General features: G+C 42.7%; 1 protein-coding gene across 6 annotated transcripts in view; it reads left to right on the forward strand.

Annotated features, from left to right (window-relative positions):
• The first annotated feature begins 2,560 nt into the window (after positions 1-2,560).
• Ca-alpha1d (Ca[2+]-channel protein alpha[[1]] subunit D) overlaps positions 2,561-13,835 on the forward strand; it is a 56,411-nt gene continuing 45,136 nt past the window's right edge. For 2 of the 6 annotated variants that reach the window (XM_070671568.1, XM_070671570.1), the window contains exon 1: positions 2,561-3,854. The gene's annotated coding sequence lies outside the window, so the exon portion shown is untranslated. The remainder of the gene's footprint in view (positions 3,855-13,835) is intronic. The other 4 variants (XM_070671565.1, XM_070671569.1, XM_070671566.1 and 1 more) reach the window with 3 other exon arrangements.

Below are 13,835 nucleotides of genomic sequence, written 5' to 3' on the forward strand. Positions count from 1 at the left end.
TCGCGTTTAATTAATTTGTTTCGCCGCGGAAATGCGTTCTCCAACATCGCCCGCGGCGGTGCTCCGTAATTTTTACATTTTATTGCTTTTAATTGCAATTAATATGCGTGCGATGTTATTTGTTGCTTTCCGCAAAAAGAGATATAATGTAAGTGCTCTTTAAATACGTGCCGTCTTAAAGTTGAAATTTAAATAATTACAATTAAAAGAATATATTCTTTCGTCAAATAATATTTTAATACGAATACTTGTAAAAGTCTTCGATCAGTTAAGTTTTTTAGAAATTTTTTAAGTCTATTTTAAAGCGCTTTAAATCTTAAATTGTTTCAGCGAAAAATCACGCTTAAGACCGAGTCTCAAGTGACGTTTCCGAATTTCGCTGATATTTTATTCGCTTGGTTTTTTTCCACGGTGGATATTGGATGAGCGGCAGTTCTTATTTCGTTTTGCGTGACCGTTGCACAATATTCTTTTTTCTTTTTTTTCTTACGGATAATATTTCTGTCTCCGCGACTTTACATAATGCTGGAAAATAAAGACCGAGAGAGTGCGAGGCAGAACCGAAGAGAGAGCCAACTATGTGCATCAACTAATATTTCTTGCGGCGTAATTTCGTGATCGATCGTAGACCCTACAAAAGTACGCATCCCTTCGTACACGCGGAATAATGTACGCGATAACAATAACCATAACGTTGAGCAACAACTCGCTGCTTTATGCTAATTTCCCTGAGGCAAAATGCGCGCACTCTTCCTTACGTAATTATAATCTAATAAGTTTTATTACCTCACAAAAATTCTGCTCGCTTGAATAAAATATTACTTCCCAAATTTTAATATAATTCGACGTTAAATGTTAAATTAAAGGTTACCGTTTCGTTAACCTTTCGGTTAACAAAGGCAGCGAGCTTATTTGATTTCCAATCCCTCGTATACAGCAGGCAAATAAGTATATTCCCGTGTAGCTAAATGACAAGATTTGCACCCTTAAATGAGGTTGAATCTTTAAGGGCTAGAAAATCACGGTACCGTAAACGATTACCTCATTTGAATCTCATATTTTTTTACGAACTCGGCGCGGTACCTGCGTTCTATTTTAATTAATCTCCCGCCGGCGCGTTCTTATTTATATTAATGTTACTTCTGCTGTTCTCTCGTTTCCTCCGCCGCCCTCTCGAAGGTACGATAATCGCGTTTCATTACGAAGGGCGAGAGCAACGTCGGAGGAACGGCGCGCGACAAAGAGCGAGGCGTTCTTTGCTAAATCTTCCGCCTCTGTGCCCCGCGAGCCTCGAAGAGTAAACTTGGCGGTCTCCTCTCACGCGGCGTGCAACGCGATCGCGAAAGTGGGTCGACTGAAATGGGTCGAAAATAAATTTTTCCGCCGACCGCCATCGCCGTCGTTCGTCGTCGTTTCACCGAGAAAGTGTTTTTCCTTACGCGCGCGGTCCGCCGACTCGCGACATATATCGCCGATTTTTTTTTTTTTCGCCTCCGTTTACCTCGTTTCGACGCGATCTGAAAATCTTACGAAGTAACCTAGCTTCCTTTTCTAATTATTCTAATTAAAACGTTCCAAGAAAAATTGACACGGCAGCTTTTGTATTTATAAATATCTTTTTCGTTAATATTTCTTTCTAATTCCGATGTAAATTATAGACTAATAATTAATTATATATATAAATTAAGTAAATGGTATAAATTTTAAATATTTATTAAGCCGATGGATGAATAAAAAATATCGAGTTTAATTTGCACGGAATAATATGTGTTTTAATGCTGAACTTTGTCTGGCTAGGAACGTCAGGTGCTACTGACTATACATCCAGATCTCTACTATACTTGTCTGATTTTTACAGCTAATAACCACTGATATACTGACGACGGGGGTGGAAGAATTAAAAAGGTAGGCATAAAACGGCCGGGAAAAGACAGTTGGACACTATCGATGAGAGCGATTTGAAGCCGGATATCCCGGCGAACCTAGCGTGTAAAATAAAAAAAAAACGTGGAAACGGTGAGCTTTCGAGCTTTCCTCCTCGAGTATTCCGCTTTAAATTCACCACTGTTCTCCAGCACTGGGGGCTGGCAACGCATTCACCACCGGCCACCCTCGGCGCGGCCGCACGCGTTCGCGTCACCTCGCGGCGTCTCGTGCCGGGGCGAGAGCGGGGGTGGGGCGTCGCGACGCCAGGCGTCGCTGGCGTCGTGCCGGCGGCATATCGTCCGAGTGCGGAGAGCGTGGAGTGCCGTCGTCGCCGTCCGCAACTTGTGCGTCGCACCCGCGTAGGGTCTCGGGGTTTCTCCGCTTTTCCGCTCCCGTTCGGACGTTCGATCTCGACGGCGGATCGGCCGTGCGCCGAATTTCGGGACCGTTCTCGGCGCGCGCCGAGGGGAAAACGTGTACGGGGTGAGAGTCCAACGCGGTGGAATGCACGTATATATAGGAGAAGAGAGCACTGGCCGTGCGGGTGCTCGAGCGAGACAGAGAGCGGTGCAGTGACATCGGGGTTGCTCGCCGTGAAGCCGCAAAGGGCGGCGAGGGTCGAGGGGGGGGGAGGGAGACGAGCGCGAGGGTGCAGGAGGGCAGAGGGCTCGCGCGGTACGGAAGACTTCCGAGGAGATATCCCGATCGCCGTCGTCAACGAGGTGGGATTGAAAAAAAAATCGAGGAAACAACTGATCCGAGCCAACGATCGTCGTTTCCTTCGTCTCTCCGTGGTCGTCGAGAAACATTTCTTCACGCCACCCTCGACGTCTCCGCGTAGGAAGCGGCCAGGCGCGCCGGGAATCTCCCATCGCGCAACCGAGAGTCCGGTACACCGGGAAGGGTGCGTGGCGTTTCTCTTGGGGATGCCGTATATGTAGAGGAGGCGCGTAACGCGCACGCACGTACGCACGCGAGATCGGTCTTTACCTCTGTGAGTTTCTCTCTCCCTCTGTCTCTATCTTTTTTTCTTTTTCCTTACCATTCTCTCATCGACGCGAGAAAGAGAGCCGCGTATATATAAATATAATAGAACGCACCTAGATATCTATTTATAAGTTTATATGAGGCAGGAGAGACCGCGGGAGGACCGAGATAGCAGAAGAAGGCAGCGGGATGGAGATAGAGCGTCGCGAGAGAAGGAACGAAGAGAGAAACTCGTAGAGAGGAAAGGAGAAGAACCGGGGGAAGGAGAGAGGACGAGAGAAGAAAAAGAGAGAGAGACGAACTTGTGGGAAAGAGCTGAATAGAAGAGGCAAAAAGGAGTGGTGGAGGAACGTGTGACGGTGGTGCGCCCGCGCTCGGTTTTCCCCACGTCTTCCGTCGTAGTGTACCGGTCGTCGTTCCTGGTGACGGTGGTGGTGGTGGCGATTGGCGGCGGCGGTGGTGCTGGTGCTGGTGCTGGTGCTGCTGGTGGTGTTGGTCTTGTAATACAGTGGGTGCTCCTCGTACCGCGTCCAGGAGGTAGCAAGCTACCGCGACGTAACACCACGAGGGAGGTGTTGTTAGGCAGCGAAGTACACACGCACGCGTGCGGAGGGTCGAAGCGAAGGGGCTAAAGGGTGCGTTGCGCCCCGCGTGAAAAAGGAAAAAAATAAAAACCCCTCCTCCGCCACCCCTCGCGGAAGCGGAATCGGAAAGGCCATCGGCGACCGAAACCCGGAAACGCAGGCGAAGGGAAAAAGGCGAAGAGCGTTCTCTGTCGCGTCGAGGTCAGCGCGGTGGGTAGTCTCACGGTGGTGATCTTTGCGGGGCCGCGCGCAAACACGAGTGCGAGTGAACGCGCGGATATGACGAGCGGATACGCCCGGCGGCTCACGTGATACGCAACGCAATCATCGTGCTTCGCTGCCGAAGGAAGATATGTGGTAAGTGACGAATCCCGTCCTTTCCTTTCCTCGCGGTCTACCCTTCTTCGAGAGGACGACTGGGAAAGATCGGCAGTCGTCCTCTCGGCGCCGAGAATCGACCGGAATGGTGCCAAAAAATTAAAGCAATCTACGCGGGGACCGATAATTCTGCGAAGTGCCTTTTTAAACGCTGATCCGCACGTCGGGCGTTTGAATCGCTTCGAAGAAACGCGCCAAGAACGAGACGAACGTGCCTCTGGAACCCGTTGGCGAATAAGTCACTGCTGTGAAATTGGAGGAGGATCGAAGCTTTTTTTAGAGTAGCAAAGGTGCTGGCGAGTCTCGAGGAAACTTGAAGATTCATTATAATCAATGTTACGCGCTCGTGATAAATCTTTTCGTTGGTGGAACTTGAAAGGTACAATCTCGGGTCATCCGGTGGTTCTTGAAGAAAATCGGTAAAAATTTTTATTGATCACAATCACGTTCAATTGTTGCACCGCCGAGAGAAAATTGCTCAGATTATATAAGACGACTGTATCTTCGCGTCTAACATTTTGCGAGGTCGTTTAACTTGGCGGAACTTTACATGAAACAGGTCGGTGATCCTTGAAATTCAACACAGACGTTTCTAATTTCCATTTTTGTCTCATATTAAATATGCACCGCGCTTTAAGTAAAACAAGCGCGAATTTGAATACAACGCGACAAAAAAAAAATGAGATTCTTTATAAAAAAAAAAAATAAAAAAAATAATAGTAAAGTTAGAAAAATATAGAGGCAATTTGTAATTAATTAATCAATCGATAGAACATTGACAAAAACAGTCGAGTTGCGCGAGATGGATTTGAGTACATTCGATACTTGAACAGTTCCGGTGCAGATGTTTCAGCCAATACACTCGTTTCATAAACACCGCGGCGAAAAAGTGCTCTGAAAGTTGCAGCTCCGAGAAGAAAGAACGACGGTTGGCCCCGTTCCGAAGTTTCGCGCACCGGTTTTACAGTAAACGTTTACATTCAACCGTACCGCAAAATTTACATTAAGATACCCTTTTTAAACTAGATTCCTTTGGAACGTCGGGTTCGCTAACTCCAACAAGACAGTCGCAATCTTTCCGCTTTCCGTTTGATTAATATGAATAAAAAGTTTAATCCGTCGCGCAAAATAAAAACCCCAATATTGTTACTTTCTTCCGATGTTCTCAAATTTTCAATTTCTCGGACGAAATACTTTTCCCGTGAAAATTGAAGGGCTATGCTTAAATTAAAAATCACGAGATCTCGTCACGTTATACAGTTAAAATATAAAATAAGCTCAGCAATATCAGGCTCTTGAAAAATAATTCAAAGATTTATTATAAACAAAAAACCCACGTGTAACATAAAATTTATAAAGATAATTACAAATAATTATTCTTATAAAATAGTATATTTAATTATCTAACAAATTCTTCAGAGCTTTTAGTCTAGAGTGCACAGCTGCCAAGCTGGTTAAACTCTATCGCGATTAAATCTCAACTTTAAACGTTTTGTATTGGCGCTTTAAACAAAATGCCGGTCCCATTATAGTTCTCGCGGCTAAGCCGCGACGGTCCAGCGCGCGAAGACTGCAGAACAAAGAAAGATTAGGCGCGATAAAGCTGTCCGCAGCTCTCGCGACAGCTTCAAAGGGACTGAATGGCGCCGGCGTTTAAAAGGACTATTAAAAGGGACAAGGTGCTTTCTGTCATTTATGAATGCTCGCGAGTGTGCGGATACGACCTTGCGCCCGAGCGAGCCTCCCAGCGGAATGCCGGATTAATGAATTTCATTATGCCGACGGTGCAGCCGGGCCCGAACTGTCTTAACGAGGGTGCGGTTACGAAACAAATTGCCGAAACAAATTTCATTATATTATCTTCATATCGAGCGCGATAATTCGGATACCGAGATCTGAGTTTCACGCTTTTCTACTTACAGTAGCGATGGCTGTCGCTGGACAGTCACGTTTTTTTGCCAACGAATTCGGGCTCTCCTTGAATTATATTTCATACCGTATTCAAGAATGCATTCGCGTCAGGGAAAATTCGCTTAAGATAACACACCGGTTGCACGTAATGCTAACGCGTGTTGAATTAATGTGATTTGACAAAATTGAATTTTTATCAATCCCTCCGTAAGATTGATGGATACGCGAGCGGGTATAATCTACGCCCGGATAATATTTCAATGACTTTTTCAAATAACGTAGCAAAGTGATAAATGTCATTTGAAAACCGACGATTAAAATATTAACGTTCAAAGGAACGTGGATCTTTTTTTTTTATATTTGAAACAGCGGCAAAGGCTGGCGCATTAAATAAATATGCGAATTTGTACGACGCTTTGATTAATATTCGATTTTAAAAGAGATTAAAAGATTATTACGTCGTCGTTTCCCCATCAGCGAGAAATCGAAATTAATTTGCAATTGCCCTCTCTTGTTCAACGGCAATCTGGAGGGTGGGAGGGGGAGGGGGGGAAAGGGGGTGAGACGAGTTGTCTCCTCGGCCAATTCCTGACGAGCACGACGATGACGGTAGCGCTTATTTTGCGCTCTAATGACAGATGCATTTACTAGGCTCGCTTATGCGGCGTCGACACGTGTCGCCGGGAGAAAAAGAGAGAGACGGAGAAGTACGTGCGTTATCAATATGCAGTTTTGTTCGAGCCGCTACGCGCGATGCCGGCGGCTTCTTCACATACTCGACGGGCCTCGATACATTACGCGCCACCGACACACAAACTACGTTTTGATTCATCGGTTAAACTCCGCTTTGTCAGCGTAGCCGCATCCGTTTTCTGATTAGCGACGCGGGGCGAAACGAGGACAAAGGACCGAGAAAACTCGGTCGACTTCCCTCTCGGTCTCTCGCTCGCATGAAAATGAGCTCGCATAATCATTACAACGCCGGTGTAAAAACAGCGGCGACTGCTAGCTGTGAATTTCTTGGCACATAGACAGTTTAATCGACTTTCGATACAGTTAAAGCGCAAAGTAACGAATCCTAAGTGAATTTTAAGAACTCGGGAACTTAGTTTATGTAGATTGGGGATGGGCGCTGTATAGATGGGAGACGGTGGGGAAAAAAAATATCCCTGGGATTTCACGAAAACGAGGGGGATTATTTAAAAAGGGGGAAGTTACCACTCGGGTAAAGCGAAAGTGGCTATTAACGTTAAATTTTGTCTGGCCACCCGATGCAAATTTTAGCCAACTGTTCTCTCGCGCTGTGTATACACATTTAGATTTACCCAATAAATGTGAGCCAAAATACGTCGATAGTCTAGCAACTAGGTACGCGCCTGTTTAGTTGCGATTGCTAGGCAAATTTAGCTTCGAGGTCAATCAACTGAGCCGTTTTGGGGACCGGGACTAGATCGCCGATGTCAACCGCGTTATTCTGTCAATTTTTATCGAGAATCACGGTCGTTTGAAATTCGCCTGTTTTGTAAATGCCTGTATTTTAAACAAAAAAAAAGAAAAAAAAACCAGCAGTGCGTGCACTATAGAGTTGTCACAAAGAACTTGTAATAACAACTAATTGCTTATAATTAACGACGTAGCATCTGTTCGCGAACGTAAATGCGTATAATCTTCGCCATTTCGCTGATTAGTTTAATAAGAATATTATGGTTATCGTCATTTTATTTCAGACGGCATCTTCAATATCGCGCTCGAGAAAGCAAAATGTTGACCTCGGGAATCGTCGAGAGCCGCATAAGGCGCCAGTAGGGTGCACGTGTTATGCATGTAGATCGCAATCGTAAATACGTTCTCGCATGCATAATATTGTTACAGCGGCAGAATCATTTCCGCAATTTTTATGTTTTCCTCATTCGATGTTTAACCTGGCTTTTCTACGCGAAAGGACATCGTGCGTGTAAATTCGCGGCGAAGCAAATCAAAGATCTTCGTGGCTTTCGAAGTTGTATAAAAAAAAAAAAGAAACTGCGTTATTAAACTTAATAAAATTAAAAAACTTCGACGTGTTAAAAATCCATAATGTAAAAATAATTTATACAAAATAGAAAGTGGTTAAGGGCGGAGTTGCTATTTTATTACGTAAAAAAAAAATATGGATTTGCACGAAAATTCATTGTGAAAATATGTGGCGCGTGGCCGAGATGGGAGGAGCGTTTTCGAAAATAATGGAAATTTATCGTTGCAGCTGACAACAGGAATTGCTAAAAAAGCGCTTGCGGCATGACGCGGTAAAAAGGCGCGATATTTTCATACGTAAGTCGGATACGAGACGGATAGAATTTTCACGGCCCACCCGTTCCTGCTTCTTGACAAATTAATTATCAGCGCGGCCGGTACGGTGACGTGGAAAACCATAAAACGTCCCCTTTTAATGAATATTTAGAAATTAAAAGTATCGCGTGTTTAAAAGATAAAGTGGACGATACGCGAAGACTATTTGTTCCAAATAAAAATTTATCGATCCAACTACCTCGATTAATAGTTATGAACTCGCCGCCATTGGAATTCATAAAGTAGCTCGATATCCTTCTTTTTTTTCTTTTTGTTTCGGTGACGTTTAAAGACATTTATCTTGCTCGCGTTCCGCTTTTTGCTAAGTCTACATTGGAAATCATCATTAGAGAGAGTTTAATTGAATTAAATTAGACTGTAAGAAAATGGCGCGCGAGATTGATGACCGGGACTTGCTTCGATTTGCGCGAAGACACCGTATCGGGAGAACGGTTCCTTATCACGGTGGTAACCGATAGTTTGCGCGCGGTTTAAACGCTAAGCTTCGTTTCGACGTGATTTGAGAAAGGCGAAGTTAATGGGGAAGGATTTTTTATAATAGCGCGACTTAACTACGCGATTAAGCCTCATCGAGGTATCGTAGTTCTCGGCCTTTGGTAGACGGAGCAACGGGGAGAGAAAAAAAAATATGATGTCCGGACGGGGGATGCGACGTTCGACATAATCCCCGAGCGCGGGAGGTTGATCCGCGATATTACGCGGATGGAATTACGGGCTCTTTTAAATGTTACCGTACGACAACCGGCCGGGAAAATTCCACTCAGCAATTAAATTCATAATACGGAGATTATAAATCTCCGTCCTTCTTAGCTGATGCCCCTTAGAATCATTTATCTTTGGATTATTATTGTGTTCCAAGCGGAGGAACAAAACTGATCTATTTGTTACATGGAATTTGTTGTCAGACAAAACATCGAAAGGTCTGCTTTGGTGCGCGACATTAAAATTATTGATTTTTATACGGTTTTTTTATAAAAGTTTATTCGAACTTTATTCTCCTTCGTGCTTTCGTCACTTTTTTTTACTTTTAACGTAACTATCCAAGTTTCCAGCTTCATGTATAAAGAAAAAAGATTTTCTTAAGCATTAATTATCGCAATCTAAGAAATGATAAGATCTGGAAGAGCCTGATTTTGCAATGCAGCGCAAGTTACGAGCAGGAGAAACTTATATAAAACGTGCTCGCATATTTTTCACTGTTTTTATCACCGCATTTTTTTTTTACGAGTACGAGAGTTCAATGCCAACCCAAATTTTCGATGCAGACAAAATCCAAGTTTCGATTGCAGACATCGCTTGTCTTTCACCTGCGACCGCTGTCGCCGTTGTCGCGACGAGCTAATCGAATAGGAAATAGCATTTCCTTTTCTGTCAGCGCGATCTGCTACCTCGAGACCGCCAACTTCTACCCTCCTAGATATCGATCGACTTCTGGCGGAAGGAAGTTCTCGCGGCATTGAAGCGGCTCTATTCCGGAGAATCGTCGCTAGACGACGTTGGAATTCGAAAGAATATATCGCGAAGAGTTTTACGAATAACCAGAATATGACAAATCGAAAGAAAAAAAAAATTCTAGCAGAGCTTAAATTGTATTCCTTTAATTTTACGATTATTGCACGCTGCTACCAAAGACATTTAATTAAAAAAAAAATAAAATAAAATAATAATAATAAAATAAAAAGTGACATAGATAATATGAATAAAAGGTTAAAATCTGATCGTGAACCCTACAAGAAATTAAATTCATCTGAATTATAAATCGATATCACGTAGTTGTAGAGTATCGGGTGCGTCCGAGAAAAAAAAAATGATAATTCCTGCGACGATAAAAAGAGATTATACTTTATAAAAGAAAAAATAATTGATAAACCGGGATTCTTGCGATCAGTAACAAGGTTTGTTCTGACCTTTTCTCCTACACAATGACCTTTCGAAGTTGCTACGTAACCTGCGTATTATGTTGCGAATTGCTATGAATACGGAAGTCGCGTTTTCGCTGATACAAACGAAACTCGGTTTCTTGACGCGGCAGGACCTACACGCGCCAAAGTAGGTCGAAGCTTCGGAGGGTTGATAACCGTTGTCAGGGCCGCGGCTGCTAAAACACAAAGCCACGTTCATTGTACTACCGAATCTACTTTTATTTCTCCACGTTCTACGATTTCCCTTTCACCGAGCGGTTCTCACCAATTAACGATCGCTCGAAACGCTTCGAAAGAGTAATTCCGTGTCGTAGGAAAATTTGGAACGAGCCAGAGCTAGGCTCGATAGTTTTAGCCAGACTCGGCTGGCACGGCAGACAAATGGAAATGCGGATAATGGGAAAATGAGACAGTCCAGCGATAGAAAAAGGAGACGGCTGGTTGAAGCAAGGTCGAGCTATTCCGATAATGTGCGTCGTCTACGTGAACTTTCGGGAGTTTATGTTTGGGAGGCGGCTGGTAGGATCGATTATCTTTAGGGGAAGAAAAAAAATACTGTGCACAGCACTTTGATACCCGATCGTTTCGATGAAAACGACGGCGGCAAAAAGATCCTTTCAGATAACAAAATGCAGAGAGGCTGTACACCCAAAAATAAAAAAAAAAAAATTACAGTCACGGTAAAAATAATTTATATCTAAAGCACTTTCAACGAATCGTCGTATAACAAATATTTTAATAGAATTCACAAACTCACAAAATAAAGGTATAACAAATTTATATTGTAAATTTATGACATAGATCTCAATTAAGATAAAAAAAAATGTACCGTCCAGCTAGAGCACACGAAACGGTTCGTTCAGAGTGACTGTGGACTTAATCTTTTCAACAAGTTGGAAATTCTGACGCTGCAGAATCGCTATTATATATAAGAGAGAAGTGAAGTAAAAGAGGCATTAACTTACAAATGCGCATGTATGTAAAAGCAAATTGATAAATGAACTTTCCTTCGCCGGATTAGGCGATGTCACCGTGAAATAAGTCGAAGAGTATATTTGCGCGAGAGCGAGTTGAGCCAACATTGTGCGAACGTCGGCTGCCAAAACACAGTTTGCAATAATGTTCGCCGCTACAAAGTGCGATGATAAATATAACGCCGGTCGCGAAAGAATGCAGGCACGCGGAATGCGCTTATCGGCCCCGAGACGAACTATGGCCCGTAGCCGCTGCGGTTTCTTCCGCCGAGAGTATATGTTCGAGCGAATGCGAGCGAGTTTTCGTTGGCGAAAATCGAAAGCCCCGGAATCGGTGTCGAACGTCTGAGCGAACGCGAATTATTTGTGCTCAAGTGCGCGGCTACGGTCGTGCCAAATCGCGTTCATATCGTCGCACGTGGCGGAGATTTTCTCGGGCTTAATGAGATAATCGATTGTTCGCTCACTAGACAAGACGAATCTATAATATACTATATTGTTCGGTCTTTTTTTTTCTTTAGGAATTGAAACAGAAGCCGGGATAAGAAATTTTTTTAGAATACACGTTAAGGTAACGTCAAATCGATCTTGCACGATCTCGAGGAAGAGAGACGATGACGGGAAAATTAAAATCCCCGCGTTTGAAAGGGTTAATGCATATAATTGACTTGTTTACCGGGAATATTGAATCAACGTAAATTAACAACCTTATCTTCGCCTTGTGATTTATTTGACGTCACCCATAGTTTTCCGAGTACCGTCGTAATCGTTTCCCTTGCAAGCTCAATCTACCGTCACATGCGTCTTACTTCCCCCAGGAAGGTGAAAGGCTCGTTTCTCGGAGTATCGCGGGCTAGTATCGTCCCAAATGATCTCGGCTTCGTGACCCAGAGTTCGAGCTATTTTTAGTTGCCTCCCACTCGGTTTTGTATGTGCACATAGGCGATCCCCCTTTTGCCATCGGCATCCTGTTATTTCATCCGTTCACGACAAACACTGTCGCTTTTTATAGATATTTTTCTCAGAGGAGCAACGTTGAATTTTTTTTTATTCATTATTTCACATCCGCAGCCTTTTTTTTTTTATTTATTAAGACGATTCGCAGTTTAGCTTCGTCTCGAAAAAAAACCTTTTCCAAATTTTTCGACGACTTCTCCACGAGAATTCAATTAATTGTAAATCAAGTAGCTCGAGAAAATCTAGGTCCGTGTATTTTTACATTGCTAATAATATAACCTGTTCTTTTATTTTTTTATTTAATGTCATTTAAAATTAACCGCCAAATAAATGTTAAAATTATTGTACGAGTAGTAAGGTAAAATAAAAATTATACGGGTGGGTTATGAATAGAAGGTAGAGCACCTTAAGCAGATAACGGATATTGAAGATTCGAGGAGATAATCTGGCGATCCATCAATCGGCGAAATAAATTTCTAACGCTGCAAAGAGGAGTGTTGCTAAGTGTTTAGCTATTTATATGTATACGCGCGCGAGGTATCAGCATGACATATTATCGCTTCGGATAAACGTCATCGACAAACGGAGATCGTCGAATGAGTTTTCCGATAAAGCAGCGGCCAGGATGTACGCATCTATGTGACGTGTAATGACACAATGCGAATAGTACGTAACTGCTCGATCTCTTTGTGGCTGCGAACACCGTCGGCTATTTATAATATGTTATTACTGCATGCCGTTTACTTTCGTCATTTAAATCAAATACGCAAAATATCACATCGCTCTTCGGTTGGCAAAAAAAAAAAAAAAAAGGAAATAAAATTGTGAGAAAATTATCCCACTCTTTTCACCATAGCTACGTACACCCACACGCCACTTTTGTTATTGTTACATAGCTTTTCCGGAATTTGCGTTTATTAATAACAACACGAAATTTAAGTACGAAATTTTCTATGTAATTCTCGCGCAAAGTTATTTTCGTAAATCTCTCAAATTTTCCGAAAGCGCATAATTCCCGGGCGTTATTTCTACATTTCTTCCAGATGATTAATACATTTTGTTGGAGTAAAGTATCGTAAATTGACGTTGATTAAAATCGTCTTGTATTCGAAGTAAAAAGCTACGCGGAGATTAAATATAAATCAAATTACCGGATCACTGCACGCGCCTTTATTCCAAACGTTGTTGATTGCAATTGCGTCAAAGCAGCGAGGAGTTGTTATACGTGATTAAGAGAGAAAAAAAAGGGGGGAAGGGGAGAGATAAAGACCGGGAAAGTGAATTATAAATCGTAATCGGAGTGACAGATAAAAGAGCAGTTCGACGATCTTGACGAATGCCCCGGACATGAAGTCTAGGGGTAAAAATATCCTCGCGAGTGCTGCCTCGAGAGAACTTCTAAACGCGATGCACTGGTACACACAGAGCGGAAGATAGCACGTAGTTATATATACTATATCGAGCGATACTCGACCGCGATTGACAGCGTCTCGTTAAAGTGATTTCATCCGAAGCATATTATTCGTGGACGCGAAGACGATCGATTGATCGCTGCTGCTTTGGTATCCGTGGAATTTTTTTCCATCGCTTGACGAAACTGCATTTATCTCTTACTAACTATTTTATTCGGGAATTTATATTAACGTTATTAAATGTACTGCTTTGCATTAGGCATCGTGACGATCAAGGCTAAAACTTTGTTAAATAATCTGCAGTGTTTCTTTTTTATTTTTATTTATTTTTTATTTTTTTTATAATGCATGAAATAAAATATTAAAATAAAATTAAATAAAAATTAAATATATACTTGAATATTTTCTGTTCTAACGTCTTGAATAAAAAAATAA

This window comes from Cardiocondyla obscurior, linkage group LG23, assembly GCF_019399895.1.
Source record: "Cardiocondyla obscurior isolate alpha-2009 linkage group LG23, Cobs3.1, whole genome shotgun sequence".
NCBI lineage: Eukaryota > Metazoa > Arthropoda > Insecta > Hymenoptera > Formicidae > Cardiocondyla > Cardiocondyla obscurior.